General features: G+C 39.9%; 1 long non-coding RNA gene across 1 annotated transcript; it reads left to right on the top strand.

Moving 5' to 3' along the window:
* Positions 1-6,329: 6,329 nt before the first annotated feature.
* On the top strand, positions 6,330-10,475 carry LOC148046297 (uncharacterized). Its single transcript, XR_015696270.1, has 2 exons — positions 6,330-6,873; positions 9,750-10,475. It is a non-coding gene; the product is annotated as an uncharacterized LOC148046297 (long non-coding RNA).
* The last annotated feature ends 16,166 nt before the right edge of the window (positions 10,476-26,641 follow it).

Here is a 26,641-nt window from a genome sequence, read left to right as displayed (position 1 = left end):
TCCTTGTACAGTATGTTTGTACAGTCGCCGAATGAATGATCACTAAGCAAGGATTACCCGTACAATACTTGATAATAATCAGGCTTCACATATAAGCCTAGTCTCATTTTATAGAATAACAGAGTTGGAAGGGACCTTGGAGGTCTTCTAGTCCAACTCCCTGCTTAGGCAGGAAACCCTACACCACTTCAGACAAATGGTTATTCAACATCTTTAAAACTTCCAGTGTTGGAACATTAACAACTTCTGGAGGCAAGTTGTTCCACTGATTAATTGTTCTAATGGTCAGAAAATTTCTCAGTTTTGTTTCTTTCCTTGATTAGTTTCTACCCATTGTTTCTTGTCCTAACCTTAGGTGCTTTGGAGAATAGTTTGACTCCCTCTTCTTTGTGGCAACCCTTGAGATATTGGAACATTGCTATCACCCCCTGGTCCTTCTTTTCATTAACTAGACATATTCAGTTCCTGCAACCTCCATGTTTTAGCCTCCAGTCCCCTAATCATCTTCGTTGCTCTTTTCTGCATTCTTTTTAGAGTCTCCACATCTTTTTTACATTGTGGTGACTGAAATTGGATGCAGTATTCCAAGTGTGCCATTACCAAGGCATTATAAAGTGGTATTAATACTTCATGTGATCTTGATTCTATTCCTTTGTTTATGCAGCCTAGAACTGTGTTGCCTTTTTTGAAGATGGGAAGTATGTCAACTCTTTTCCAGTCCTCTTGCAGCTCCCCGTGTTCCAGGGTCTTTGAAAGATATAGTTCAGTGGTTCTCGCCTGCCAGTTCCTTCAAAACCTTGGGGTATAATCCATCCGGTCCTGGTGATCTGAACTTGTCTAGGGTAGACAGGTTTCACTTACCATTTTCTTCCCTATTTTAATTTGTGTTCCTAAGCTGTTTTTTGTGGTGCTGTTTTTGATAAGTTGGACTGTTTTTCTCTTTATGTAAGGACAGATGAAAAATACAAGTTAAATAGTTCTGCTTTCTCATTGTTGCTTGTCACCTTGCCACTTTCTCCCAGCAACGGACCAAATGTTTCCTTGATTTTTTTTAACATGTTGGAAGAAACTTTTTTGTTATTTTTTACTTATTTTCTGCCTTAGTTATTTGCCCTTCTTTCCACTTTTTATACTTGTCCTAAAGAAAGTTCTTTATGCAGCCATGCTGGTTTCTTTTGAAAGCTGTTATTTTTCTTCTTCATTAGTATTATGCTAGACTGGGCTTTTATAATTTTCAAAATTTCCCAAGCTTCTTGAGTTGTTTTCCCTTAAGGATTCTCATCCATGGAATCCTTCCCAAGCTCTCTCTAAATTTATTGAAATTAGCTCTCTTAAAGTCCAAGACTTTAGTTTGACTTTGTTCTATGCTTGTGCTTACATAATGTTGAATTCTAATATTGCATGATCACTTGCCTCCAAGGTTCCTATAGCTTCAACACCTTCTATCATTTCATCTCTGTTAGTGAGAATTAAGTCCAATATGGCTGATCCCCTTGTTCCCTTTTCTTTTTTGGGAAACAAAGTTGTCCGCTATGTTTGTTAGGAACCTGCTGGATCTTCCACTTGGTACAAAGTTTGTCTCCCAGTTGATGTCAGAGTAGTTAAAATCCCCCATTACTATTGTGATGTGCTTCCTACATATCTTAGTTAGTTGACTAGTAAAAAAAGTTCATCTATTTCCTCTATTTGGTGGCCTATATTAGAGACCTATGACAATGTCATTTTCCCCTTTTAATATTGACCGAAATGCATTCAAGATAATTTTTATCATTGTTGTGCTCTATTTCTGTAGAGATGTAATTATTTCTTATATAAAGTGCAACTCCACCTCTTTTATTTGGTATATTTCTTTTAAATAATTTAAACCTCTCTAGCTGTATGTTTCTTTTGTGAGTTTCATCCCACCAAGTTTTTGTAATGGCAACAATATCATATATGCCCTCATTTACTTGAATTTCTAATCTAATTCTCCCTGTTTATTCCTCATATTCTGTGCATTGGTGTATAGACATTTGAGTCCAATTTGATTGACCCTGCGTTTACTGTCTACATAACCTGTGTTGTGCCTGACTGCCCGTATTTTTTTGCCACCTGTTTGATTAGTGCACATGATATGGCTCACTATTACAGAGATCTTCAGACTTTAAGATTTGTGGACTTCAACTCCCAGAATTCTCCAGCCAGCTCTGGAGTCTTAAAGTTGCCAGGTTTGGGGACCCCTGCACTATTAAATGCTTGGTTTTGCTTGACAGTAAGATTGATAATCTTACCCGCGCAAACATTTAGGTTACCTGCACTGATAACCCTATTAATTTTAGATTGCTAGGGGCAGAAATGTTCTGTATCAATTAATTCTCTGTCCCCGCTGTTCAGTTTAAATGTTCATCCAAAAATCTGTGAATTTAATGCTAAGTAACTCAGGCCCTTTCTTTGATGGATGCAAACCATCTCTTTTGTACAGTTTTTCATTGGACCAGCTACAGTCATCATCAATAAAACCAAAGCTTTCCCTTTTACACTGTTAGGTAAGCTCCATGTTGGGAGAGCGAGTATGTTTAGCGAAGCATTGTGAGAGTTGTGTTGGAGAACACACACCAGCATACAGAGACACTGCAGTTTAAATAGGCTTTTACTTTCGTGGAAATAGAGGTATCCGAGTCCATCAAACAGTCCAAGTCATACACGGATAAGACAGTCAGTCATCTATGTCTTTCAGTTAAGGGATAATCCAAATAATATAGTTATAGTCCAGTAATATAGTCCAGTATCATATAATCAGTTCAGTAAACAAAGTTTGCTAGCAGTTGCAAAACTTACAATAGCTCATGGCACTCAGTTCAGATCAGCCCAGCATCTAAAGAACAGAGAGCTAACAGTCGTTCTGGCTCCCTCTTATGGCCGATTGAGGAAAACAGCAACCAATCACATTTTACAGTATGCTTTAAAGAAACAGGTACAACTTTGTTACATGATTTATACATTGTCAACCCAACTGTTAGATTATATTCCTAACATTCTCCCCTTTGGGTAGGACAATATATAAATCTTACAACATTTATGCTTTATAGTACCTTGGGCTTTGGTAAAGTGATCTGTAATGTCTTCAGACATACAATACTCCAGTGAAACTAATTTACTATTCACACTTTGCCGTACATTCAGATATCTTATATCAGTGTGTTTTGACCTAGTTTTTACAGCAAGATTGGATGCCATCTGAATTGCTGCTTGATTGTCTTCGTAAACAACAATAGGCTTTTTGTATGTCAATTCCCATATCCAGTAGGAGTTATTTGTAACGAGCTACATCTGTACATAATAATGACAAACATGAGAATTCAGCCTCCATGGTTGATAGACTTAAATGTTTTTGTCTAATAGACCACTATTTAATTAGTGACTTTCCCAGGAATACAACAAACCCTGATGTTGATTTCCGTGTAGATACATCTGTAGCAAAACTTGCAACAGCATATGCAGTTAAGCTCAGATCATTCCTAGGTTCTAAATACAATGCATAATGCATTGTCTGCTTAAAATATCACCTACAACTAGAAGTAAACAAAGTAATAGCCAAAAGCCAACATTCATTTGTCAAAAACAGATCATGCCAGACTAATCTTATTGCATTCTTTGACAAAGTGACAAAATTAGTGGACCAGAGGAATGCCGTCGATATAGTTTACTTGGACTTCAGTAAGGCATTTGATAAGGTAAACAATAACCTACTGCTAGATAAAGTAGAAGAATGTGGGTTGGACATCATCGCTACCAGATGGATTCGTAACTGGCTCACCAACCGCACTCAACGTGTAGTCCTCAATGAAACTGCATCTACATGGAGGGAAGAATACAGTGGAGTACCCCAAGGCTCTGTTTTAGGCCCAGTACTCTTCAACATCTTCATCAATGATTTGGATGAGGGAATAAATGGGGAACTCATCAAATTTGCAGATGACACCAAGTTGGCAGGAATAGCCAACACTCCAGAAGACAGGCTTAAGATACAGAAAGATCTTGACAAACTTGAACATTGGGCACTATCTAATAAAATGAAATTCAATGGTGAAAAGAGTAAGGTTCTACATTTAGGCAAGAAAAATGAAATGCACAGGTACAGTATAGGTGGTACTGTCTTCAATAGTAGTAACTGAGAGGGATCTTGGAGTCCTAGTGGACAACTATTTAAATATGAGCCAGCAGTGTGCAGCAGCTGCCAAAAAGCCAACACAATTCTAGGCTACATAAACAGATAGAATCAAGATCACATGAAGTGTTAATGCCACTTTATAATGCCTTGGTAAGGCCGCACTTCCACGATGTAGAAAAGATGTGAAGACTCTAGAAAGAGTGCAGAGAAGAGCAACAAAGAGGATTAGGGGACTGGAGGCTAAAACATGAAGAACGGTTGCAGGAACTGGGTATGTCTAGTTTAATGAAAAGAAGGACTAGGGGAGACATGATAGCAGTGTTCCAATATCTCAGGGATTGCCACAAAGAAGAGGGAGTCAAACTATTCTCCAAGGCACCTGAGGGTATCATAAGAAGCAATGGGTGGAAACTAATCAAGGAGAGAAGCAACTTAGAACTGAGGAGAAATTTCCTGACAGAACAATTAATCAGTGGAACAGCTTGCCTCCAGAAGTTGTGAATGCCTCAACACTGGAAGTCTTTAAGAAGATGTTGGATAGCCATTTGTCTGAAACGGTATAGGGTTTCCTGACTAGGCAGGGGGTTGGACTAGAAGACCTCCAAGGTCCCTTCCAACTCTGCTATTGTATTGTATTGTAAGTTCATACACCAAGTTCTGGAAATCATTCTGCTTTGGGACAGATCATTTGTACCAAGATGTATAATAGCATAAACATCACAGTCCTTACTGACATTTTTGACTATCTTAAGAATATGCCTTTTGTTTCTTCTGGCAGCAGCACCTGGCAGACATCTGAACTTTTTCAAAACCTCCATATCTTTTTCTGAATTTATATCCCATACAATTGATCACCAATCAGAAGGTGGCTTCTCTTTTGGATACCTTGCTCTTCTTGTGTGACTGATGTGTAATACCTGATTCACACTTTCCCCTTTCCAAAGTAGGTTCTTCATTACTGCTTATTTGAGTCATCATTATCCACAACTACCTTGACTTGTCACTTTAGTGTACCTGTTAAGGTAGGGGCACTGTATCTGTTATGCTGGGACACAACAAAAGCTTTGTGTTTGTAGTTCACAGCTTTCATCTTGCCAGATCCCACGGTTGTCCATGGGACATCCTGCCCTTTTCCTGCAGGATCTTTGTGGTAGAGGGGGCTGATAGTGCAGCAACTCGATAGAGTGGAATGGCTGAATTGGTCACCTAATTTCTGCTTGGAGAGCACATCTTAGAGATTCTGTCCATGTAGTAATTTGTTTACAAAGAAGACAGTACCCAAATTTGAAGAGTACTGCGGTATACAGCTGCAAAACAAGTATTGCACTGAACTAAGCCAGTCATTTTGAAATAAAATCACAATCTCAAGTGTCCTAACCCTGAAGTAATATTGCTATTTTTGGTTTATAGTTATATGATTTGTTCACCGTTAGGTGTGTGGGTCGCTACCTTTGTCCTCTGTACTACCTCTCAGTCTCCAGCACTCACAGTCAGTCAGCAGTTCCTCCCACCAGCCTCTGAGAAGTTAAAAAAAAATTTAAAAAATTTGTTTGCTGATTGCTTAAATGGAGATTTCTCTGATTTTGTCAGTAACAGTTCTAAAGTGGTTTTCATTGACATTTCTCAATCTGCAGGGACTGAATAAAGAAATAGGGTACATCTGAAAAGATACTGCCTACTCCTGAAATATGTCCCTCCTTAAAAAAAATACAAATAACAATGAGGGAGTAGGAAGTGGCTTTATTCACACAATATGCCAAATTAAAATAATAAATAGCATTGTGGCTTAGTCGGGAAGTTGAGCTATGGCAACTGTATTTATTTTTCTTTGTTTAGTTTGAGATGTTTTGCCATCCAAACCGCTTCTTCTGTATGAGCTGAGGGGAAATCTGAGTAGGCAGAGAGTTGTTGGAATGTACCAACTCCTAAAATGTTTAGGGCTACTCCTGCACTAAACTCAGATTTTTTCCCCCAAAGCGCATGGCAATATGTCAATAAAGATTCTCAGTCATTCAGGTAGAATTTTACCCTTATGGCTTCTTCCTTAAAGTGCATGGCAATTCTACCTGAATGACACAGAATCATCATCGGCATATTGCCACAACACACCTTGGTGAAGAAATCTGAGGTTGGTACAGGAGTAGCCCTAAGAATTTTAGGAGTTGGTACATTCCAACGACTTTGCCTACTCAGATTCCCCTAACTAAGAAGCCGCCTGGATAGGCAGCGAAACATCTCAGAAAACAAGAAAATAAGTTTAGTTGCCATGACTTAATTTCCAGACAATCCTAGTACATGACTGAGAAGCCATTTTATGGTAACGGCAAAGGTTGCAAACTTGTCTCCAAAGGGCTATATGCTCCTGTGACCATGATTATTAACATCAAGATATTTAAAGTCTCTGGGATTGTAGCCAACCTCCCTGAATATGGCTGCAAGAGGAAAATCGACTCCAGGTTAAACAGAAGGATCGTTTGAATGGTGGAGAAAAACCAAGGAAAATTTCAAAGATCCTGGGTGACCCTCACAATCAAGTACAACAATATCAAGTTGCACCATCCACTGATATCTGAAAGTGGTATCCATGATAGAAGACCCCATTTTTGACAGGCAGACAAAAACAAAACAAAAAACAGATTGGGGTTTGCTAAAATGCCACTTTGAGAAGCCACAATCCTAGGAGAATATTCTTTGGAGAGATGAAACACAATTAGAGCTTTTCGGTAAGTCACAACAGATCCAGGCTCACAAAACAAGTGATATTTTTAAAGAAAAGTAAAACATGAAGGAAGGTCCATTATAAATGTTATGGGGTTGCTTTTCTGTCTCCAGTGTCAGATGTTTTGAATCTGCTGGGCATTGAAATCAAGATTATCAAGATATTCCAGAGCCAAACAATATAATGTTAGAAAGTTCTGTCTCAGCCACAGATCCTGGGTCCTCCAGGAGGTAAAATGACCCAAAGTGCACATCTAAGAACCTCAAAAATGGTTAAAAAGCAAACATTGGATTTTTCTGAGGTGGCCTGTTATAAGTCCTGATCTGAATCCAATATAATATCTATAAAAAAGAGCTAAAATACAGAGTTGGAAGAAGGAATCTATTAAATTTAAGATCATCCAAGTCTGGTGAATCCCTCAATGGGGTTGCACTAGATTAGAGAATGAATACCAAGGCTGTAAGCCAGTTTCCCAACCTTGGCAGTTTTAAAATGCATGGACTTTAATTCCCAGAGTTCCCCAAGCCCAGCAGTCTTAAAGTTGCCAAGGTTGGTAAACCTTGTCTTAAGTTACACTGGGAATGTTCAAATCTGCAAAATGTGCTTTTGAATACTCCAAAACATGAAGTTATTTCATTTCTGATCTTGAAGCTAAAACATTGCACAGTCTTAAAAACAAAATTCCAGAAACAAGCCGCCAAGAAAATTATGGTGGTTCCTATGTAATGACTGGAACATACCTTAACTCTATGATGATGTACACTCTAAGGGCAAAGTATGAACCCAGACAGCTATAATTTATACAACAAAACGTGGCACAATGTGAATTACAATATTATTATCATTTTCTATATTTTTTTCAGACTACAGACATGTAGGAAGCATTATTTTAAAACTCCTTTACTATAGATATCATGTTAATTAAGTGAGCTATTTGCTGCTATAGTCGGTGGGAAGTAATTTTATAAATCGTAGCATCTTTTCAAGCAGAATATTAATAGTAGATGGATCGAGGCTAATAGAGAACAGGCTTCAATAGTAATCACTAATCACTGTTTCTTTGCCAGAATTTTGTATTTCTATGGAGGCCAGGTGACAGCATGGAAAATCTGGAATGGGAAATGTTTCTTAATTTGTTGAAGTGAGACTACATAGTAAAATTATTCCAGCTCATGGAGCCCTACTTTGGCCAGAAGGGGGTGCTGTTGGTCTTTGTAAGTGTGAACCTTAATTCACTTAATCAGATCATGTTAATTAGCAATTTAACTTTAGAATAACCTTCCCAATCTGGTACCTTCTAGAGTAGTTGGGCTAAATTTCAAATTACTAATCAGTCCAGCCATTTCAGGTTGAAGCAGCTGCAAAGTAGTAGGGTAACAGATAAAATCCAAATGCAAACAGCCTACATCCTCAATCAAAATTCTGTTTTGAAATTTTGCAGGAATTTAAGTCTTTAATTTCTGGATAAGAACCTGAGCTTTGGGGAAACATATTAGTTCTGTAACCTCTTTATTACTAGCTATAATGTTTAAATGCCAATTGAATTAGGGTAATTTACCTATTTAATCATTTGGTACAGGGAATTTTGGAGTTTATATACTATTGAGTTAGAGATTGGGTGAGGTGTTCATAAAATTTTCTACCTCATATGGCAAAACAATTTGGCTAGCTTTTGTATTCTACTCTTGGACTCTAAGGAAGAGTTACATCATTTGCAGTCTATGTAGTCTTATATAAGCCATCTAACCTTGGTTTTCAGTCCAAAGACTCCTAAAATAGCTTATGAAAAAAAAAGAAAGAATTAGCTCTCTCTTCAGGTTCAGTTTAAAAGGGGGGAAATCATGGTTGACACAATAACTTAGATACATATAAATATTCCATTCTGATGAAGTGAGAACATTTTGGGGCAGTCCTTTCGGGCAACTATAACGATTTTTTGTTTTCTCTAACTTCTCTACCTAATTAGGATTATTTCCCACAATGCCCCAATCTACCATCATTCTGAGCCGTAATGGGAACTTGGAGCTAGGAACAACTATGCAGTGCTGTTTAGGGATCGTATTTACAAAGATGGTGATCCAGTAGAGCAGGTTGATTGAGAAAGGCTCCCCTATGCCCCAAGACACTTTGCTGAAAAGGCTCAAGGCTGCAACAAATAGCTGCTTCTTATAGCCTATATTTGGGTTAGTGAGTGGAATGGACTAGGTGACTATATAATCCCCTACTTTTCATCATTTTGAGTAGATAATTTTATTGAATCTTGCTGTTAAACTTGCTAATTATTTCATGATTTCCTTTTAGGAGTTCAAGATGATAATACTGGTTTCAGTTTTCCTCTTTCCTTTCATCTCCTGAAGTAGTTTAGATAAACAGGAGGTGGTTGATCAAAGGTTGCCCAGAAAAAAAAGTATAGCTGGGAAGGGATCCAGATGTTGCTGAATAATTCCTACCAAAACAATCCAACATAGTCCTGCAATATTTGGAGAAACGTTCCAAATTTTGCATTCTCCTTCCCAGTTTCATTTGGTTACTTAAGTTTTGTCTATATCTAGCGTCCTCAGGAGGCTTGCTGAAAGCTGCCACTTCATCCCTTTTAGAGTATATGGAATGTGCATTATGTAGAATTGATGCATCTCTTCTAGACATGTCCTGAATTAGTTTTTATAATGTTTAATTAAATCAGAATTGCCTAACTTGGACAATTAGACTGCTGTTCTCTGAATCCATGGGTCCCATAGTTTAAAATACAAAGCAGCAGGATTGTTAAAACCTGGACCACCTCAAAATGTCAGCAAAAAGATGTAGAATGGCCAATTCCTGAACCTTATGATCATCTAGATGTTTTTGCAGCCCTCACTAAAATGTTTCTAATACCAATAGGAAAGATGCAGCGATCAGCTCTAGTGACAAATGTAATCCAGAGGAAACTGGCAGCTGTCAGACTGTGAACTAAATCAAGGCCAAGCTGTATTGGAGTCTGTGTGATTTACCAAAGACCTGTAAGGATCTCAAGTTCCCAAACTGTTAAGTGAAGAATTAAGTTCTCCAATGGAAACAAATTGTTAAGAATACTCAAAACATTATTCCATTTCCCATAGTTACCGCATGTGGCCATAATTGATGGGTCTTTTGAATCTGATTACAAACGTTTTATAATACTAATATTTATCAATCCTGTACTAGGATTTCAATTTTATGCACTCTTGCCTGACAATAAACATAATAAAACTTTCCTTTGAATAGATGTGCACATTCACAGTTACTAAAGATATGTACTTGTTTTCTGTTTTTGTCAGGCCCAAAATTGTGCAGATTATGTTTAACATAAATTTATATTTTGTGCTTAAATTCACCATCAAACACCATCAAAGCAGTCCAAATGCTCTGCCTGGGGGTAGGAATTACAGGGGGCAAGGCAATTAGAAAGAACTATAATATTTTGTTTTTATTCAGGGAGGCAAGGCACAGAATCATGAAAGGAAATCTGGCTTATCCACCCTCTCTTAAACTTCAAAACTAAAACCAGTTGTTCCTGTTGTAAGAAGCCTATCTATGCATTGATGAGGGCTAGAAACTTGCAGGAAGCCAATAAAAGTATTCTTAAGATATCTCAATTTTTATTACCAAGGCAACCTTAGCAATGTGATGCTGATTGCACATGACCCTTCCTAAACCCCATTAGGTTGTTTTTTCACTTTAAACCTCAGTATTCCATTTTAAACTAGATGACGCCATGCAAAACCAACCATGTGCATTTATTTAGCAATAATCCACATAGAGATCTACCTGGCTTTTGGTTCATGCATTCTAAATCCCGTTCACTCTCCTTTATTAGCCTACCTTTCCATTCTCTGTCATTCCTCTCCCTCCCAGCCCCCCTTCCCATCTTAATTCCCCTTTCCCTCTGAAAGTCTCCTCTTGAGCTCTCTAATCCAGAGGAGGCAGCTGCATCTATTTTGGGCCCAAGGAGCTCCCAGCTGCTCCCCATATAGGGTAAAAGCCGGTGCCCCAGCAGGGGACAGACACGGACACCACCTCCTTCAAGACGGATCTTGTGGCTAGAGAAGGTGGGTGGGGAGGTAAGGGGACCTGTCATTCAGGCAGGGTGGGGGGAAGAGAGCAACACCAAGGTACAAGACCTCAGTGAACCTTGTCCCCTGCGCATGCAGCTATGGTGCCAAAGTGCTTGGCGCACAGACTTCAAGACCACATTGGTGCAAAAGCAATTCAAGAAAATGTAGATATGTGTTTAATAGACAGAGTGGTAGCTGCAGCACTCAGCCTCAGGACTGGGCTTTGGAGCTTCCCCAGAGGAAAGACAAATGGGGAAACCGAACCAGAGGTCCACTCATTCCCCACAATATACCGTTCTTTTGGAAAACTTGAAAGGGTGCAAAAGTCATTCATTGCCTCTTATGGATGCTTCACAAGAAAACTACTATTGATAAATGACAAGATAGAGGGTGCCTCTAGCAATAAAGGGGCTGATCTTGTCACACAATCTTATCCATGAATGTTCCAAGGATGGACACCTAGTGAAAGGGTTGGCTTAGGATGATACTTTGTGGAAGTGTAAATGCCAATTTATTTGCAGGGCACCAAATCTAGGAAATCTGATTTATAGAAATGCAGTCTTAGAAGGGTAGTCAAGATGTAGTCAATATAAAAGACTAAGACTTCAATCCAATGGTAGCAGGTGCCAACTTGACTCTTTTGATACTCCCCGTCTTGCTTGGAACCTGTGGAAGATACAGGTTTTCCCCTTCTTATCTTCTCATAATTACTTTGTGAAATATGGGTTAATGAAATTACTGGTGGCTACAGAATTTGGCCATGGAAAGTTTTATAACAATAGAAACCTTTATCTCCCTCGTTATGTCTTGGATAATGTTTCTATGGTAGGAAATAGGATTAGAATTACAGAATGATCATACACTGCTTTTTAAAATTGTGTTTGCTTTGAGGCAAAGAGTAAAGAAAGGGAGACAGAATTAATATCATTTCCCTGAAATATGATGGCTAGATCAGCCTTCCCAACATGTTGGGATACAAACCTAGAATTCTCCATTAGCAGGGCTATTAGCCATTCTGGATTTTAAAAATCTGAAAATTGTAGCCCAACCTGTTTGGAAAGACATCTGATTTGTAGGAAACCTATCATGGATGGACATCTTTTGCCCTCTGTTCTACCCTTGCTAAAAATGGCCCGGAGGGTCCATTGGGGTAATGGTATGTGGTAATGACCTTAGGAAAGAGGAGGGAGAATCCCAACTAAAGCAACGGTAAGATAAGAGGCAGCTTAGCCCACAGAAATGTGTGGGTGTGGCAAACATCTCAGAAGAGACTCTTCCTAGTTTCTTTGGCTGCAAAGTGAGGGGGTTGCAAGACTTTCAGGCTTGCAAGATTGCTGTCAGTTTGTGATGTAGTCCAGACAGAAAGCATATCTTGATGAACTAGTTCTACTTTATTGTAAGATTATATAAACAGAATCTTACAAGTTTGAAAGTACATCTCTTCCCCATTGCCTTTACAATTAAAAAAAACAACAACAAGGGAGGATCCCTTCTCTGAGACATTTGCTGTGCCCATATCCCTTCTGTGGGCTAAACTGCCTTTTATCCAACAGTTTCCTTGGCTCTGGCTCTTCCCTCTGCCTCCCAAGGTCATTCCCACATGCCATTACAATTGGTCAACAGCAGTATTGGGCTTGCTTTAGCAGCAAATGCCAGTTCTGCACTGATATAGTGTCTTGGTACCCCAGGCAAAAGATCCCAAATGCATTTCTCTTCCGAGCCTGGAAATTAAATGTGTAATAAATTAAGCAACTAACCACTTGCTGTCCTTTTATGAAACCCAAAATAATTTGCCTCAGGCAGTCCTCTCGCTTGGTGTAATACTGTCTGGTCTACATGGAAATTTTGTAAATTGTAGTCCGTCACATCCGGAGAACAACAGCTGAGATATTAAACTAGGCATCAGGTCACTTCGGTTCAAAGTTTTACTGAGCTGTGAAGCTTCTTAGGTAAGCATTATTTCTCAGCCTAACATACCTTGCAAGATAGTTAGGTGGATAAAACATTACAAGAGATGTAACTTGTAATTGACAATTAAATTGTTACTTTCAAGGAAGGTACTCACAAGCTGTCATTGGCTTTAAGCAGTCATCACTAGGATCCTAACTGTTGAGGGAAATTCATACGAAGGTAGGGGATAAGAGGTAAAGGAGTCCCTGCAGATTTTATTCCACTAGCCACTGCTGACTCTGGTGTGTGTGTGTGTGCTCATCTCCATTTTAAATCCATTAAGCCAATGTTGTCTGAAGACATTTCCATGTCATGTGGCCAGCATGATGTCACAGAGTGCTGTTAACCTCCCACTGAAGTGGTACCTATTTATCTACTTGCATTTCCATGCTTTCAAACAGCTAGGTTGGCATGAACTTGGACAAAGACAGAAGCCACCCCATTGTATGGAGTTCTTGAACCTAGGCTGCTGGATTTTCAGCTGACAAGCCCAGCATCTTAACCACTGAGCCACCACGCTGTCCCCATGAAGGTGGGAGGTTCCAAAAGGCAAGATGGTGACCATGAGATTGTAGATTCACCTCCTGTTCATCCAAAACCATCTTTTTATTACAAGACATATGTAAAAACGTACCAGGTTTCAATATCCTGGTCACAGTTATCATCTTGAGTTTTTTGACACTACCTTCCTCTCCTTGGACATTTTTACCTTTGCTTTTGGTTGGTGCTTTGTGTCTTCAGTTCCTCCTGGCAGGCAGATCTAATTTCACTCTCTTCCAGGCACAGAAAAAAAGTTATTTTGATTACTAACAACCATCAATACTGATGGTTTTGTTCCAAGCAGATCTCTGGACAGACTGTGAGACCTGAAATAGCCATCAAAGAACACTTGAATCTCTTATCTTAAATGATATACATTAAAAAAAACAGGTGAGCTTTGCCTACATCGACTTTTTGACCACTCCTTATGGACATCACCAGTGAATCTGATAAAAGTTATTAGTGATAGGACACAACCAGGTCTTAATAGAAGTGTTGGTTTATGAAGAGAAAACCTAGATTTCTGTGTGAGGAGGAGGGACTTCTGAATAGGTTCAAAGCTTTCTGTCTGATCCCAAAAGAGATCCACAAAATCAGTTCACTTGCACAAAAGCTAATACAATAGAGTATGTACCTTCCAGTGTGGTCTGAGTCCCAGGTATAAATCTTCTTGAATATGACATATTGGATGGAGTTCTCCCACCTCATCTTGAAGATTTTGAAATCCTACAGGAAAGCCAGGAGATTCTGGTTATGTAGGCAGGGTAGAAATGAGCCAATAAATTTGATGATGCGCAACAAGTCTTTTTATATTTACACAAGTGTGAAATCACTGAATATTTAAACTGGTGGATCTCCAAACCTCAAGTTCTTCTCTTATCTTCAGATTTTTTTGGGGGGTGGGGGAGGATTGTTTTTCAATATCTAGATATGGACATGCATGTTTTGATTCTTAGTTTAATTTAAAAAACAATCTCATTCTCTCTTTGACTTAGAAAACATTAACAGCTGTATCCCATACTTCTAATGAACTGAGAAGGCTTATCCCATTTAAACCATACAAGTACACTATGTTGTTATCAAGGCTGAGAAGTGTGATAACACTGAATTTCAAAACTGAGCAAAGCTGTGATGCCATATCTCTCTGGACCCACTCCAACCTTATCCATTCCACACACTGCACAGCTCTCATGAAATTTCCCTCTGCCCTCAAGAACCTTCAAGTTGTTTAAGAGATGGGCTGCTGATATAAAGCACTAGGTGGCTACTGGATATCAGGGTGCAAATGAATTTCTTAATCCAGCAAAAGGAAGAAGTTTGTAACTGATGTCATATCTTTCATTTTGTTCCCTAGTTCAGTCTTCCCTCTTGCGGCATTTTTCAGTGCTGGAACTGCAGTTCTCAAAATTCCAACTGATTTGAGTAGGCAGTTGGAGAGGAAGACCTCCAAGGCCCTTCCAACTCTATGAAGTCTATCCTGATTCTTCATCATCTTATCCACAGCTTCCCTGGGGCAGACTATTGATAGATGATATCGTTTGGATTTGTTTTGTTTTATTTTTGGTTTTCACTACAATATTGGGTTTTGGGTCTATTACAAAATAGGAAATCAATGGTAGAGTTTCATAATTATTGTACTCCCAAGCCATATATTGGTGCAGCCATATATTTAGAAGCAGAAACCTGGCCTAGTTCATCAATTATGTTAAGCTACTGTTTGTGTATTGCAGTGATTCTCAAACATTATGGTTCCCCAATCCCTAAAAAGATAAATGAATTTGCATGGATCTCCTGCAGATAAATTAAATGGATCCATTGGGATTGGGTTGGACAAGTAATAAATATATCAGTTATTTTAAATAAATATTACTCATGTTTTGCAAACTTTGTGGTACCACAACTGCCTACTGTAGACTTGCATGTGCAAGATGAGCAAAGTTGAGAGTTTTGACAGAGTTCCCGCTTTGCTCATGCTGAAAAAGCTTGAGTAAGTGTGCAAGAGCAATGCACTGAGCAAAAAGCCATAATGCCTGTTGACAATATTTTGGCCTCAGCAAGCTTGATCAAATTTTTAAAAAAATTATGACACTGCCCTCCCACTTCACTTTACTCCCATAGCAAATAACCGCCTTCTGATCCTTTTTCAGAAGGCATGAATGCCTTCCTTCTCTATAAAAATGCTATCTATCCATATGATAATTATTGCTTTGATTCTGATTTATGGTTCAATTATTGTAATTATGTATGGCTTTAAGGTTTGAATTTATTTTATTCCTCTCTGTTTTGGAATTCTAATGAAAAATGTTGCTAAAAACTATTATAATCAATATCAAACAACTTACCATAGTTTTGTGAGAGGCCACAACTAGATAGAATTGAAAATAATTTGAAGTTGTGGAAAGAGCAGAGGTGAAGGACTGGAAGAAGGATACAGAACACTATTCATGCCATTTCAAATTTAACATTGTGAAAAATTTTAATTCAACAAAAAGCAGTGTTGGAGGTCCCCTCCTCTTTGCTGTTGCCTCTATTAAGCAACTGATAGTGAAAACTTTGCAAAAATACAGTGGTCTTCAGGATTTGGGGATCCTGTGATCAAAAAGTCCAGATCTCTGCCTCCCTCAGATCTTTAAGACTGGGGAATAAAGAGTTTATCTTGATCTTCTCAGATGTTAAGAGAATATCTGTTAGGAACAGAATAGGGCTTCAATGACAAGGAGCTTCCAGGCCCACCATTTACAGACTCTGCTCACCTTGGGTTGGTCCCATAGTCATTGCATGTGGGCCTGGCATTATGGCCTGAGGTAACCCCATCCCTCTGCGGAGAAGCTCTGGAGAAGGGTGATAAGTCGAAGATGGGATGGGGTAACTGACCTCACCAGCTGCAGCTCCTGGCACTGCAAGTTGAAACAAGGACATGATGGGGAACCCAGGCCATTAACCCAGTCAGAGCCCCATGCACTTTCTGATGTGCACTCTCCCCGCAACTAAATAATTCGGGGATTACCTAAGGTAACTGCTGTCCATGGCTTTATTAAGGCTGCATAAAGTTCTCCCTCAGGCGACTCCGAAATTGTTTGTTTGAAACTTTCTTATATATATATGTGGATATATATACTAAAAATGATGCCTACAGCAGCCAGAATGCAGTTCTGATGTTGGGATTTCTGTCTCCTGTTAGCATCACATATGAGGAAAGTGGATCACTAGAAGTCAAAATTCACTTTGAACACCATACATGAGAATATTAAGACAGAGGTTAGATTTAGATTTGAGAAATAGGTTTATGAATAGATATCCAAAATTCCCAAGGAGAACTTGGGTAGTTGTGGGAAGCGGGGATGGAAAGATTTTCTATTGTACCTCATTTCTATTTTCTTCTCCATCCTTTACTATTTCAAAAAAAGAAAATCATAAGTAGCAATCTTAGTAGATTTGCCATGGGGCTGGTTTTCTATACCAATGCTCCCATTTTCAATTCTTAAAAGAGCCCCGAACACCCCAATTCCCTTCCAGAACCCCTTTTCTCCAATCCTCTTTTCTTTTCTCCATGCCTCCCACTCCTTTCCATTCTTTCTTGTGGCCGCTGACTTTGCCAATCCCAAAAGGTTGCAGTGGTAACTGAAGCCACGCGGGATGCAGCAGCTGGGCTTGTTATTAGCCCTAGGGAACTCAACACCCTCTCTATGCAGCACATAAAATTCATGGGTTTCCCATGCTGGTCCATTGCATAACTTGACTCTGAGCCTCATACAGATGGGCTTCTGGCTTCTCTTTCTCAGAGTGGCACCACAATGACCATTAAATAGCCTGTGGATTCAAATCAGTCCTTTTTCTGGAGTTGAACCACAGAAATTAGAAGAAACAATGTTAATTTCATATCAAATTTTTTTATTTTGTTTTAACAAGGGGCTTTGATAATCTCCCAGAATATAACAAGAGGCTCCTGGAAGAGTCATCCAGCACACTTCTGGATATTTGTTTCAAAACACACTTTCCAGTTATAACATGGGCTAATTCCTTTCCATTCCTTGCATCCCACCCTTGTGCCCACAAAGCAGACCATTATTTCAAGCTAATAAATAGATCAAGGCAATGCCTCAGTTTCCCCATTGCCCTGGACCAATTGGAATAAGCCAATTGGCAGGGTTACACAACCTGACAACCAGAAACCACCATGTACAATCGCCAGTAACTGAGTCCATGCAACATGTTAGGCCTAAGCCAGACAGACAACAAATTAATGATGGCTAGGTGTAAAATATGTCTCTCAACACAACAGATGAAAAACGTCTCTTCTACTAAGAAACCCTCATGTATGTGGTAAGTATCTGATATAGCAATGTGTCACCCTAGTCAATCCATTTTTTTCCCTTCTGAATAGCTTTGCTGTCATGAGGAAGAGAAGTAATATTTGAAAGTTGAGAAGGAGGGCTTTCTCCTGGGTTGTTCCCAAACTATAATGTTACACTTGGCGCTCCCTCTCTCGAATTTTAGAAGGGTTTAAGACACATGATTATAATCTGCCCTCTTAAACCATTTTAGTGGATTTTAATTGCTTTAAATTGTTTCTGATTTTATTTATTTACTTTTTACCATGGTGTTTTGCTTTAGAGGTACTTGATTGCAAGAATAAATAAGTATTATTTTTTCCTTTTGGTTTGTCAGTATGAGGGCTTCAGTAGTTGGTCAAACATAAAAATGACCTTCCCACCCCAAATAAAATACTGCGTTGAAGAATCTGCAGCTTTTCATTTAGGAGAGAGGGTTTCAATGCTTCTCTATGCAACTATCATCCCACACTCATTTGCAATACAAATTCACCAAGATAGCTTGGTTAAATAAGGAGAGATGAATGTGAATATGAGGTTGACCTTCGACATGTTGGATGAGTGTTTTGCTTTTCCAAATTTCAATTACAATTTTTCCTAGTCCTAATTGGATTTATTTCTTGTTCTCTTCATGTTCTCCAGTGCCCGTCCTTTGATTAGTCAGCTTGTCAAGGCAAATGAGAGGACATTCTACCTGGGGCTGATGAGAACTGTAATCCATCACAGCTGAAGAGGGCAATCTTGGGGGAGATTGAAATCTGGGATATCAAAGGAACACATTAGAAAGATACTTGGAATATTTTATTGAATTCAAGTGAGCAGTGCATGATGGCATCTATCAGAGGGATCCGGAAGAGGACAGCTGGTCAAATCTCAATGGTACTAATTATTGTGTTTGAGAACTGATGGAGGACTGGCACAGCATCAGAAGGAAGGAAAAGGAACACAAATAATGCCTCTTTTGGAAAAAGGATAAGAAGAAAGAATAACTATGGGAGTGTGTATGTATGTGTGGATAATGTTTTTGTGTATATGTGTGTACAGATACAAACATACATATTAATATTAAGTGCATCAAATTGTAGGGAGGTCTCAAATTAAATTGTAATTGGTTTAGTGTTATATAATTCTTTAAATTAAAAAGATCAGATTTTGCTTCTTGCTCACCTACATCATGCCTCCACCTTCAGTCAGAAAAAAATAGCCTTCAGTCAGAAAAAAAGCTTGTTCCCTCTGATTTAAGTTATAATTATGGTTTTTTTTTGCCATAGTATTGGACTTTGATCCCCAAATTCTGTTTATTGCATGAGTCAAATGTCGGCCTGAGGTGAAAGTTCAAGAAAGGAAAATGATTTTGAGGAAGGAAAAAACAACAACCCTTTCCCATTCCTCAGCCCACTGCAGTCATTCTGATTTGATTTGATCCTCTGTCCTTAAAAATTACTACAGTTTTTTTAAATGCAGGCAATTCAATCATTTCTTATTTAATGATTGCTTCATATTGTTTAAGCTGGGAGACATTCTTTGCCATCAACAGGTTTTATCCAACAGCCCTTCTACATAAAGTTTCTTCTGCCTCATTCTGGAACCAGAAACTCTGCTAAGCCGATTTATTTCTGAAACAGCCTCAATGAGCTCAAACTCGACAGCAAAGATTTGGGGTTCTTAGAGGTTGTGGCTTGGTTTACAGTTAGACCATTGGCCTTCCTCTGCATTTTTTATTTATTTGATCTGGTTTCACCAGAATTCTAACCCATGTCGCTTGGTGATGGTTGCTGTTGGAGCATTCGTATTATTAGTGATTTCAGGATGTGATCCATACACTTTTCTGATATACAATCCACTCTTTCCTGAAATAAAAGGAAGTGATATTAAATATAAAACCTTATTCTCACTTTATGTGATCATGGAACAAGGTTGCAAAATCCTTTTGCCTTCTCTTGCCATTACTATGAGATCAGATTTTATCATTATGTTTTAGTGGTTGTGATTTTGACCATTTACCAGTTCTAAATAGAGGTTTCTGTTTATTTTTGCCCTTATAAATGGATGAAAAATTATTTTCTCTTTCATCACATTTTCTGCCCATGGAGGCAGTTGTTCATAGAAATGAACATAACTCTGATTAACACCTGATTCCTGTTATGAAAGCGGTAACAACTTCACGTAATTCTAAATGAATTTTTCTTTTTCAGAAAATATAGTAAGGGAAAACTGGTTCAGCAAGCTCTCTCAAAGTCAGGCCATTGAGTTAAGTATTTGATGTTTCAAATCAAATGCTTGGCTTGCTATGGCCAATGACTTCTTGCTCCGAATCATGGAGTCAGGATGGAAAAGCAGTAAGGGAGTGACTCTTTCCAGCTTGAATGGAGATCATTAGTTTGAATTGTATAAACAGATGAATATTGCAGAGGATTTTAAGACCTGGTAGAATAGAATAGGATAAAGGCCATGGGAGCGATGACTGCCTCCACCTGCTTACTGGACCCGTGTCCCTCCTGGCTGGTCTCGACCAGCAGGGAGGTAACATGAGGCTGGCTCCAGATGATTACGAACGCGTCTTTGCAGGAGGGATCTTTCCCGCAACCTTTGGAAGAAGCAGTGGTGAGACCCCTCCTCAAGAAGCCTTCTCTGGACCCAGCTATTCTTAAGAACTATCATCCGGTCTCCAACCTCCCTTTTTTGGGGAAGGTTGTCAAGAAGGTGGTGGCCCTTCAACTCCGACGGACCTTGGATGAAGCAGATTATCTAGATTCAGTCTGGTTTCAGGCCTGGATATAGCATCGAAACTGCTTTGGTCGCACTGACCGATGATCTCTGGCAGGCCAGGGATGGAGGACATTCCTCTATCCTGGTGCTTCTTGACCTCTCAGAGGCCTTCGATACCATTGACCATAGTATCCTTCTGCAACGGATGGAAGAGGTGGGAGTGGGAGGCACCGTTTTACGGTGGTTCTCCTCTTACCTCTCCGACAGGTCGCAGTCAGTGTTGGTTGGAGGGCAAAGGTCGACCCCAAGCCCCTTAAATATGGTGTGCCGCAGGGTTCGGTCTTGTCCCCCCTCCTATTTAACATCTACATGAAGCCACTGGGTGACATCATTCATCAGCACGGGATTAAATACCATCAATATGCGGACAATATGCAACTGTATCTCTCCGCCCCGTGCCAGCTCAGTGTAGCGGTGGACGTGATGTGCCGGTGCCTGGAAGCTGGATGGGAGTGAACAAACTTGCACTCAATCCTGACAAGACCGAGTGGCTGTGGATGTTGCCCCCGAAGGACAGCCCAGATAGTCCATCCTTAATCCTGGGGGATGAAAATTTACACCCCTCAGAGAGGGCCCGCAACTTGGGGGTCCTCCTGGATCCGCAACTGACATTAGAACATCACCTGTCAGCTGTGACCAGAGGGGCCTTTGCCCAGGTTCGCCTGGTGCATCAGTTGCGGACATACTTGGATCGGGAGGCACTTCAAACGGTCACTCACGCCCTCGTCACCTCAAGACTAGACTACTGTAATGCGCTCTACATGGGGCTGCCCCTGAAAAGCGTTCAGAGACTACAATTAGTCCAGAACGCAGCCGCGCGAGCGATACTGGGTGTAACAATATACACCTATGTTACACCTATCCTCCGCGAGCTGCACTGGCTTCCTATTCGTCTCCGAACGCGATTCAAGGTGCTGGTCATTACCTTTAAAGCCCTACATGGCTAAAGGATACCTGTGGGACCGCCTACTTCCACATATCTCCCAATGGCCGGTAAGATTGCACAGGGCGGGCCTCCTTCAGGTGCCGTCAGCCAGGCAATGTCGGCTGGCGGCTCCCTGGAGGAGGGCCTTCTCTGTAGCCGCTCCGACCCTATGGAATGAACTACCCCCAGAGATCCGGACCCTACCCACTCTCATGGCCTTCCGAAAGGCTGTCAAAACCTGGCTATTCCGGCAGGCCTGGGGCTGTTGACCTCATTACTGAGGTCCAGCCCTGACCAGATTGGGTGCATGGTGAGGTTTTAATCTGTTTTCTTTGTCTTTTTTTTTTTTATTCTTTATTTTTTATAATTTACTTCTTTTCTGTAAGCCGCCTGGAGTCCTCCGGGATTGGGCGGCCTATAAATCCATTAAATACAATACAATACAATACAATAAATTGAGTCTGGATATTCTTCATGGGGCTGTATTTCTCCAGGAGTACACATGAGGTCACATGAACCTCACAGATTGGATTCTGGAACGAAGCTGGCCATTTTGCCTTACTCCCCCCCCCCCTTCACTATATCTGTAACAGGCCTATTATTATAGCTGGGTTTATTATGTCCTCCCCATTACAAAGTTCATCCATCAAAATCTTCATCTTGCAAGCTCTTTTCAACAGAATGAAATTCAGCTGTAAGCATTTGCCTGCTCCTGCACAAATCCTTGGACGTATAACCATAACACAAATATTGCTGAGCAGATCAAAGAAGGACTCAAGTAACAGTAACAGAGTTGGAAGGGACCTTGGAGGTCATCTAGTCCAACCCACTGCTCACGGAGTAAACCTGTATTAGGGATTTGAACCGCCAAACTGCCGACCTTTCTAATCGACAAGCTCAGTGTCTTAGCCACTGAGCCACCTAGTCAGGCTGTTAACCACCTAGTCAGGCTGTTCATTGAGATCCTGATTCTCAAAGACCAAAAAGAAGCACAATGTGGGATAATCCTGCTTGCTCATTCATTCATTCATTCCACTTCTATAGTCACCCAATTCAAACAAATGACTCTGGATGCAAACAATCATAAAATCAATTAAAACCAAGTATGAACATAATAGTTCATAAAGTTCATAATAGAAATCTATCTATCATCTATCTATCTATCTATCTATCTATCTATCTATCTATCTATCTATCTATCTATCTATCTATCTATCTATCTATCTATCTATCTATCTATCTATCCTTCCAATATATATGCCATATATATTATATATGCTCTCTCTATATATATATCATATATGCTCTGTCTCTATATATATTTAATATAACGTAAGTACTAATATAAGAAACAGGAACCTTAACATACTTGGAGTCTTAGGTCTGAGGATATAACAAGGCCTTATGAAAGGCTAGCAGATTTGGCTTTTTCTTTACCAATGCTACAAGTTAATATTACTATTGTTGTCGGTTTCTGGAGCACGTGAGAATAAGTGTGACAGGGAAGTGAGACTGATATTTTTGGTCTTTTGTTTCAGTTCACTTCTGGTTGGATAGTGTTCTTTAAGGACATTATAATTTTGCTTTGTTTGTTTCCGTGCATTTGTTATAGTGGCCTAGCTTGGCCTTAAGAGTTCCTTTGGGTTCTTAGATCCCAATTTTTCTTCTAGCAATATATGGGTCTCTGATTAATTCCATTTGTTGTATCTTGTTCCAGTTACTCATGCAATTTATTGTGCCTGCATATGTGTTTTAATCTAGCATGTTTTGATTTGATTATATTTTTTAATGGATAGGCATGCATCTAACTAAATTTTAACTAAATTTTCTAAACATCTTTAAGGCTTTGGTTACCTCCAAAAGCAGGTTGCCTTTCTTTTAAAAAGGAATGGAGAAAATGTTGTTTGCCAGTATTGTTATTATTACTTTATAATATCTTAGAAGACCATACTTGGAATATTAGAATCAGTTTTGGTTGCCACAATATTAAAAAAAAGACTTGAAAAAGAAGAGTAAAGATGATTAGAGTGCTGGAGACTGAAGAATGATTGCAAGAATTGGGTATGTCCAGTTTAATAGCAATAGCAATAGCAGTAGACTTATATACCGCTTCATAGGCCTTTCAGGCCTCTCTAAGCGGTTTACAGAGAGTCAGCATATTGCCCCCAACAATCTGGGTCCTCATTTTACCCAGAAGAACTGGGGTGACATGATAGCAGTATTCCAATGTCGAAGGGACTGCCACAAAGATGAGAGGGTCAATCTGTTCTTCAAAGTACCTGAAGGCAGAACAAGAAGCAATGGATGGAAACAAAGCAACCTAGAACTAAGGAGAAGTTGCCTGACAGTTCGAATTATTAATCAATGGACTTGCCTCCAGAAGTTGTGTGTGCTTCAACACTAGAGGTTTTTAAGAAGAGATTGGACAACCATTTGTCTGTAAAGGTATAGGACTTCCTGCTTCAGCAGGGTGTTGGATTAGAAGACCTCCAAGGTCCCTTCACACTCTGTTATTCTGTCACCGCTGAGGATTTCCACTTGGCCTGCTGTGGTGCTTATATCCTGCCCCTTCCCCAGCCTTGTGTTTCTTTTGAGGCTGAAGAGAATTATGGGTCAGGGAACCCAGCTCAAAAAGGCTGATGTAGAAAGAGAAGAAGATCTGGCCTCTTATGGTCCCAAAAGATATAGAAGCTGTGCTAACTGCTAGCCAGGTTTGGATTTGGCTGGGGGTCAACCTAAGGTCAAAGCAAGGCATGTTACTGAAGCACCTACCAAGAAACCCTACCTCCTCCTTTACTACCCCATATCATACGCGGACAAGGATTTGGTGTTCATAGGTCAAAGGATTGAATGTTCTGAGGAATCACATAGCATCTGGGTGCGAAGCAGCAATGGACTACTTTCAGATGCCCAGCAAAAAGGGGTAGAGGCTTTATTGCCCAACAAGATTCCCTTGTTTCCATTCTAGCAGTGCCAAGTTGAGATGTTCTTGAGTGGAATGCCTGCTTCATCATCAGCAATCATGCAACCATTAGTGCTGGGGAGATTCAGTTTAAATGTTCAGGAACACAGAAGTAAATTCGGATAGTGATCATAGCACTGGTTCTAAATGGAGGGAAAAGGAAGTTCCCAGTTGCATGCCTTTGGGGGTGAAGTTGTCTTAGCAAGTGGCAAGAATGCTGGGCCTAGACTTGTATTCTTTCCCATGTAAATACACATTGGAATATATGTGTGTGCTTGTATATCTGAATATATGTATTGGAAACTTAGGCCCATACATCTTGGCAGGGAGACAAGACTGTTGTTCCAAATTACTTTCTCCTTTTGCCATATGCTAAATAACTAAATAACTTTCTTTTTTGCTGTTTTTAAAAAAAACCTTTCAGAGATGTCTCTTCCATAGAGGAATATTTAGGTTGAAATCATTATCCTAATTTAGATAGTGAAATGACTGCAAGAAAACAACAAAGTTCAGAAAGCACCAAGGACCCCTAAAATTTAGCTATTCAATCTCCCACCTCACATTTTGCCCCACCTTGGGAATGACCTTGAACTAAGGGAGGAATATATTTCTTTAACACTGGTTCAAGATTTAAAGATGAATGAAGCTTGCCTCATCTCTGAGTTGGAGATGTGAGGAAGGCTGTGTCATGAGGACACATCAGAAGAAACAAACATGGCCAGGGCATGTTTTGTGCTGCAGTTAGTTGAAATACCAGCTGATCACGGGTCTCTCTGAGAATGCACCCACACAAAACATTTGTGCCAAACAAAAGATTAGCAAGCTCCTTTTGGACAGAAGTGTAATGCTGCTCCAGGAGAGCCTCAATGCTATGTTCATAAACAACCTGAACATCAGCTGACAGATGTGGGAAGAGCAGAGAAAAACCTGACTCTCTCCTCTATTGTGCTATAACACCCTCCCTGGCTGTCCCCAGGGTGAGTGGCTATTCAGGCTGATCCAGATCTTTAAACCAGGGATTGATCTGGAGACGTCCTGAGTAGAGGAGGAAAAACAGAAGGGCTTTGTAACGCGGCATCGAGGGAATACACAACTAGGTGCCAGGCAAATTGTGTCAAGTTGTGTCTGTGGCAAAACTGCTAAGGCTGGTCTGATTAAGGGGGGGAAACCAGAGGTGGTATTCAGCCAGTTCTGACAGGTTCTGGAGAACTGGTAGTGGAAATTTTGAGTAGTTCAGAGAACAGGCAAATAGACTGGCCCCGCCCTGCTGGCTCCCCGCTGATCTTATTTTGTTGCCCTGAACGGGAGAATGGAGCTGGAAAGCAGGTTAGTGGGGTGGGGTGGGGAGGGAACGGGGACTTTGCAGGATCCTTCCCCTGCCATGCCCACAAAGCAACACACACAAAGCAACGGCCACATAATCAGAGACACTACATTAACACTAGAGCAGCTAAGGATGACTTTGAGCCCCTTGGGGAGGGTTAGGGATGAGATGAAGCTGACGTCTTGAGAACGACATTAAAAAGAAATTTCATCAGGGACATGTTGGTGCAAGAGGTAGAGAGGGCCATCTAGTTACTGTTAAGTATAGGACAACTGTGGGAAGTCTAAAGAGCTTACAATTCTTCGTGTTCACACATGATTTAATGCAGAGAAACTGAAATTAGAACTTTTTCAGGTTTTTAAAAATTGCACCTAAATTTGCCCTTTGCTACGAAGAGCAATTTCAATTAACTGGCAGACGGTAGGATGGCTAAGATGTATACATGCAGATAAAGTGAAGCCAGGCATCCTGTTCACCATTTAAGCTGGACTTGGGGAAACTGTTAAGTGTCACTTACCGTAGTAGGCCTTATTGTGCTGGATGCTTCCTTGCAGGGTTTGTTGCCTAGGATCCTGGGTAGAAAAGGCTATTGTGCATTGCAAGAACTGTAACTTTATTCCTGATTGTAACGCTAGTGGAATTTGGCTTGAGGAGTTAGATTTAGGATTTTATAAACCTGAGCAGTTAGGTTTATAAAAGCAAAACCTAAATGTTATTTTTTAGGGATGTTCGCTAAGGAATCAAAAATGTCAGCCAGGACCATGTGATTGAAATCCATCTTTTTTTTCTGCATGTCATGCTTGATTTGACTTTTTTTGTCCCTCTTTCTGTGGCTATATTAATGACTTTTTAAAATTCCTGGATTTGGATTGATAATTGCCTATCTTACTTTTGATCA

Source organism: Thamnophis sirtalis, unplaced genomic scaffold, assembly GCF_051295495.1.
Source record: "Thamnophis sirtalis isolate CommonGarterSnake01/CBP01778 unplaced genomic scaffold, rThaSir2_p1.2 scaffold_4, whole genome shotgun sequence".
Lineage (NCBI taxonomy): Eukaryota > Metazoa > Chordata > Lepidosauria > Squamata > Natricidae > Thamnophis > Thamnophis sirtalis.
The sequence above is the reverse complement of the archived record's forward strand: the minus strand, read 5'-3'. Positions and strand labels throughout refer to the sequence as shown.